The sequence below is a fragment of the Nanorana parkeri genome, unplaced genomic scaffold (genome assembly GCF_000935625.1).
Source record: "Nanorana parkeri isolate BGI_ZX_2015 unplaced genomic scaffold, ASM93562v1 scaffold2680, whole genome shotgun sequence".
In the NCBI taxonomy this organism is placed as follows: domain Eukaryota; kingdom Metazoa; phylum Chordata; class Amphibia; order Anura; family Dicroglossidae; genus Nanorana; species Nanorana parkeri.
Genome location: NW_017308948.1, coordinates 31,255 through 38,254, shown reverse-complemented (window position 1 = coordinate 38,254; position 7,000 = coordinate 31,255). Strand labels below are relative to the sequence as shown.

General features: G+C 53.6%; 1 protein-coding gene across 1 annotated transcript in view; it reads right to left on the bottom strand.

The window, feature by feature from the left end:
- Positions 1-7,000, bottom strand: part of SF3B4 (splicing factor 3b subunit 4) — a 13,281-nt gene that overhangs the window by 632 nt on the left and 5,649 nt on the right. The window lies entirely within an intron of this gene.

The following is a 7,000-nucleotide window of genomic DNA, read 5'->3' as shown; positions in this document are numbered from 1 at the left end:
CCATATTTACCATCTACAAATCTCCACATCGAATGTCTTCATTTGCCGCGCCGTGATTATATATAAAATGTGAGACGCGTCGGAACAAACGCCGGGAATAAAAATGTGAACCCCCGAAAATCTACGAAATGTCATTTAAAGGTCACGATAAAAAAAAAAATGACAATTCTCTTTCGTTGATTTCCTTACCCTTCTCCCTGCCGGCCCTTTAAGAAACCAGCCCCCCGGCTCACACCCAGGACGAGGAGTCCCATTCATCCCTATGGTGGCCCCCGTGCACACCGCAGCGTCCCGGAGAACGTACGCCGGATACTTTGTAGCAGGTTCCAGAACTTTCCCCGTCCCATGTGACAGAACCATCCCAGGTCACATGACAGAGGGTGACCCGCACAAGTCTTCCTGTCTGTACCCAGCATGCTGCCCGACCCATGCCATGCACCGGAATCACATGACCTTACCCATGCCATGGCACCGGAATCACATGACCTGACCCATGCCATGGCACCAGAATCACATGACCTGACCCATGCCATGGCACCAGAATCACATGACCTGACCCATGCCATGGCACCAGAATCACATGACCTGACCCATGCCATGGCACCAGAATCACATGACCTGACCCATGCCATGGCACCAGAATCACATGACCTGACCCATGCCATGGCACCAGAATCACATGACCTGACCCATGCCATGGCACCAGAATCACATGACCTGACCCATGCCATGGCACCAGAATCACATGACCTGACCCATGCCATGGCACCAGAATCACATGACCTGACCCATGCCATGGCACCAGAATCACATGACCTGACCCATGCCATGGCACCAGAATCACATGACCTGACCCATGCCATGGCACCAGAATCACATGACCTGACCCATGCCATGGCACCAGAATCACATGACCTGACCCATGCCATGGCACCAGAATCACATGACCTGACCCATGCCATGGCACCAGAATCACATGACCTGACCCATGCCATGGCACCAGAATCACATGACCTGACCCATGCCATGGCACCAGAATCACATGACCTGACCCATGCCATGGCACCAGAATCACATGACCTGACCCATGCCATGGCACCAGAATCACATGACCTGACCCATGCCATGGCACCAGAATCACATGACCTGACCCATGCCATGGCACCAGAATCACATGACCTGACCCATGCCATGGCACCAGAATCACATGACCTGACCCATGCCATGGCACCAGAATCACATGACCTGACCCATGCCATGGCACCAGAATCACATGACCTGACCCATGCCATGGCACCAGAATCACATGACCTGACCCATGCCATGGCACCAGAATCACATGACCTGACCCATGCCATGGCACCAGAATCACATGACCTGACCCATGCCATGGCACCAGAATCACATGACCTGACCCATGCCATGGCACCAGAATCACATGACCTGACCCATGCCATGGCACCAGAATCACATGACCTGACCCATGCCATGGCACCAGAATCACATGACCTGACCCATGCCATGGCACCAGAATCACATGACCTGACCCATGCCATGGCACCAGAATCACATGACCTGACCCATGCCATGGCACCAGAATCACATGACCTGACCCATGCCATGGCACCAGAATCACATGACCTGACCCATGCCATGGCACCAGAATCACATGACCTGACCCATGCCATGGCACCAGAATCACATGACCTGACCCATGCCATGGCACCAGAATCACATGACCTGACCCATGCCATGGCACCAGAATCACATGACCTGACCCATGCCATGGCACCAGAATCACATGACCTGACCCATGCCATGGCACCAGAATCACATGACCTGACCCATGCCATGGCACCAGAATCACATGACCTGACCCATGCCATGGCACCAGAATCACATGACCTGACCCATGCCATGGCACCAGAATCACATGACCTGACCCATGCCATGGCACCAGAATCACATGACCTGACCCATGCCATGGCACCAGAATCACATGACCTGACCCATGCCATGGCACCAGAATCACATGACCTGACCCATGCCATGGCACCAGAATCACATGACCTGACCCATGCCATGGCACCAGAATCACATGACCTGACCCATGCCATGGCACCAGAATCACATGACCTGACCCATGCCATGGCACCAGAATCACATGACCTGACCCATGCCATGGCACCAGAATCACATGACCTGACCCATGCCATGGCACCAGAATCACATGACCTGACCCATGCCATGGCACCAGAATCACATGACCTGACCCATGCCATGGCACCAGAATCACATGACCTGACCCATGCCATGGCACCGGAATCACATGACTTGACCCATGCCATGGCACCGGAATCACATGACCTGACCCATGCCATGGCACCGGAATCACATGACCTGACCCATGCCATGGCACCGGAATCACATGACCTGACCCATGCCATGGCACCGGAATCACATGACCTGACCCATGGCACCGGAATCACATGACCTGACCCATGCCATGGCACCGGAATCACATGACCTGACCCATGCCATGGCACCGGAATCACATGACCTGACCCATGCCATGGCACCGGAATCACATGACCTGACCCATGGCACCGGAATCACATGACCTGACCCATGCCATGGCACCGGAATCACATGACCTGACCCATGCCATGGCACCGGAATCACATGACCAGGCCCATGCCATGGCACCGGAATCACATGACCTGGCCACGGGGAGAATGGCGGGAAGGGATTGTTTTCTTGGCACATACAAAGGCAGAAAATCCGCAACAAATGAGCCAAAAAACAGACAATTAGAAATGACGGATCCGGTTTTCTTTTTTGATTGTAAAATATTTCCTATGTGTGATACCTAGTCATGTACATATCAAGAAGACACGCCAAGGTGCATCACTAACATGTGCTGTATATACCTAGTCATGTACATGTGTATGTGTCTGATACGTGTGATTGTTTCCAGCATTGTGTATGAAGATTTCAATGTAACACCCAATGATGTCAGATAATGAGGTGTGACCTCAGAGCTCAGCTTGTCTATTGTTCTATATACAGACAGTATACGGCGTATACCCCATCATCATATGTCATTGTACACGGCTCATTCCTCACCCTGTGACTGCGACATGTACAGTGATACCTCTTCCATGTCCGGGGAAAGATGGAGGATTCTTCATTCCTTCCTCCTCCATTCCTTCCTCCTTCTGTTGCTTCCTTCCTCCCTCCATTCCTTCCTTCAATCCTCCATTCCTTCAACCCTTCCTCCCTCCATTCATTCCTTCAACCCTTCCTCCCTTCAATCCTCCATCCCTCCATTCCTTCCTCCCTCCATTCATTCCTTCAACCCTTCCTCCCTTCAATCCTCCATCCTTCCATTCATTCCTTCAATCCTTCCTCCCTTCAATCCTCCACCCTCCATTCATTCCTTCAATCCTTCCTCCCTCCATTCATTCCTTCAACCCTTCCTCCCTCCATTCATTCCTTCAACCCTTCCTCCCTTCAATCCTCCATTCCTCCCTCCATTCATTCCTTCAACCCTTCCTCCCTCCATTCATTCCTTCAACCCTTCCTCCCTTCAATCCTCCATTCCTTCCTCCATTCATTCCTTCAACCCTTCCTCCCTCCATTCATTCCTTCAACCCTTCCTCTCCATGGCACCGGAATCACATGACCTGACCCATGCCATGGCACCGGAATCACATGACCTGACCCATGCCATGGCACCGGAATCACATGACCAGGCCCATGCCATGGCACCGGAATCACATGACCTGGCCACGGGGAGAATGGCGGGAAGGGATTGTTTTCTTGGCACATACAAAGGCAGAAAATCCGCAACAAATGAGCCAAAAAACAGACAATTAGAAATGACGGATCCGGTTTTCTTTTTTGATTGTAAAATATTTCCTATGTGTGATACCTAGTCATGTACATATCAAGAAGACACGCCAAGGTGCATCACTAACATGTGCTGTATATACCTAGTCATGTACATGTGTATGTGTCTGATACGTGTGATTGTTTCCAGCATTGTGTATGAAGATTTCAATGTAACACCCAATGATGTCAGATAATGAGGTGTGACCTCAGAGCTCAGCTTGTCTATTGTTCTATATACAGACAGTATACGGCGTATACCCCATCATCATATGTCATTGTACACGGCTCATTCCTCACCCTGTGACTGCGACATGTACAGTGATACCTCTTCCATGTCCGGGGAAAGATGGAGGATTCTTCATTCCTTCCTCCTCCATTCCTTCCTCCTTCTGTTGCTTCCTTCCTCCCTCCATTCCTTCCTTCAATCCTCCATTCCTTCAACCCTTCCTCCCTCCATTCATTCCTTCAACCCTTCCTCCCTTCAATCCTCCATCCCTCCATTCCTTCCTCCCTCCATTCATTCCTTCAACCCTTCCTCCCTTCAATCCTCCATCCTTCCATTCATTCCTTCAATCCTTCCTCCCTTCAATCCTCCACCCTCCATTCATTCCTTCAATCCTTCCTCCCTCCATTCATTCCTTCAACCCTTCCTCCCTCCATTCATTCCTTCAACCCTTCCTCCCTTCAATCCTCCATTCCTTCCTCCATTCATTCCTTCAACCCTTCCTCCCTCCATTCATTCCTTCAACCCTTCCTCCCTTCAATCCTCCATTCCTTCCTCCATTCATTCCTTCAACCCTTCCTCCCTTCAATCCTCCATTCATTCCTTCAATCCTTCCTCCCTTCAATCCTCCATCCCTCCATTCCTTCCTTCAATCCTTCCTCCCTTCATTCCTTCCTCCCTCCATTCATTCCATCAATCCTTCCTCCCTTCAATCCTCCATCCCTTCCTTCCTCCCTCTCTTCAATCCTTCCTCCCTTCAATCCTTCCTTCCTTCCTTCCTCCCTTCATTCCTCGCTCCCTTCAATCCATCCTCCCTTCATTTATCCATCCATTGCTTCCTCTCTCCCTCCCTCCAAACCTTCCTCCCTTAATCCCTTCAATCCTTCCTAATCCTAAATGATATCAGGACTCTGCAGTTACTTCCTGTTGATCTCGGGGTTGCGCCGCTTTTCTTTCTTCCCTTCCCCCGAGATTTGTAAGCTGAGAATATGTTTCTGATCAAAGGCCTCCGAGTGACGTCACCCAGGCCGGCTCCCCCTCCGAATTATGTTCTATGAACCGCTTCCTGTCCGCACTCAAATATTATTATTGTTACATTGTAAGATAAAATGAACCCTCATAATGGGCACAGCAGGTGGGCGGAGCCAGGAACTCAGCACAGGGATGGTGGGGGCCCCTCATAATGGGCACAGCGGGGGTACAGACCCGGGAACTCAGCACAGGGATGGTGGGGGCCCCTCATAATGGGCACAGCGGGGGTACAGACCCGGGAACTCAGCACAGGGATGGTGGGGGCCCCTCATAATGGGCACAGCGGGGGTACAGACCCGGGAACTCAGCACAGGGATGGTGGGGGCCCCTCATAATGGGCACAGCGGGGGTACAGACCCGGGAACTCAGCACAGGGATGGTGGGGGCCCCTCATAATGGGCACAGCGGGGGTACAGACCCGGGAACTCAGCACAGGGATGGTGGGGGCCCCTCATAATGGGCACAGCGGGGGTACAGACCCGGGAACTCAGCACAGGGATGGTGGGGGCCCCTCATAATGGGCACAGCGGGGGTACAGACCCGGGAACTCAGCACAGGGATGGTGGGGGCCCCTCATAATGGGCACAGCGGGGGTACAGACCCGGGAACTCAGCACAGGGATGGTGGGGGCCCCTCATAATGGGCACAGCGGGGGTACAGACCCGGGAACTCAGCACAGGGATGGTGGGGGCCCCTCATAATGGGCACAGCGGGGGTACAGACCCGGGAACTCAGCACAGGGATGGTGGGGGCCCCTCATAATGGGCACAGCGGGGGTACAGACCCGGGAACTCAGCACAGGGATGGTGGGGGCCCCTCATAATGGGCACAGCGGGGGTACAGACCCGGGAACTCAGCACAGGGATGGTGGGGGCCCCTCATAATGGGCACAGCGGGGGTACAGACCCGGGAACTCAGCACAGGGATGGTGGGGGCCCCTCATAATGGGCACAGCGGGGGTACAGACCCGGGAACTCAGCACAGGGATGGTGGGGGCCCCTCATAATGGGCACAGCGGGGGTACAGACCCGGGAACTCAGCACAGGGATGGTGGGGGCCCCTCATAATGGGCACAGCGGGGGTACAGACCCGGGAACTCAGCACAGGGATGGTGGGGGCCCCTCATAATGGGCACAGCGGGGGTACAGACCCGGGAACTCAGCACAGGGATGGTGGGGGCCCCTCATAATGGGCACAGCGGGGGTACAGACCCGGGAACTCAGCACAGGGATGGTGGGGGCCCCTCATAATGGGCACAGCGGGGGTACAGACCCGGGAACTCAGCACAGGGATGGTGGGGGCCCCTCATAATGGGCACAGCGGGGGTACAGACCCGGGAACTCAGCACAGGGATGGTGGGGGCCCCTCATAATGGGCACAGCGGGGGTACAGACCCGGGAACTCAGCACAGGGATGGTGGGGGCCCCTCATAATGGGCACAGCGGGGGTACAGACCCGGGAACTCAGCACAGGGATGGTGGGGGCCCCTCATAATGGGCACAGCGGGGGTACAGACCCGGGAACTCAGCACAGGGATGGTGGGGGCCCCTCATAATGGGCACAGCGGGGGTACAGACCCGGGAACTCAGCACAGGGATGGTGGGAGCCCCTCATTATAGGCACAGACCCGGGTGGGAATGTTTGGGCTCGGTATTGCAGGGTAACAATAATGTGAATCGCCCCCTCCCCCACCATTCAGTCAGGACGCAGGTTTCGGTAAATAGTATTTTATTACAATTTTCTACCATTTACAAATAAATTTTGCTAAAAACAAATACAAAAAAAAAAATACAAATGAGTTTGTAGAACGTTGGAATTGTTGGAGAGAACCGGAGAGTTTGCGGGGCACGG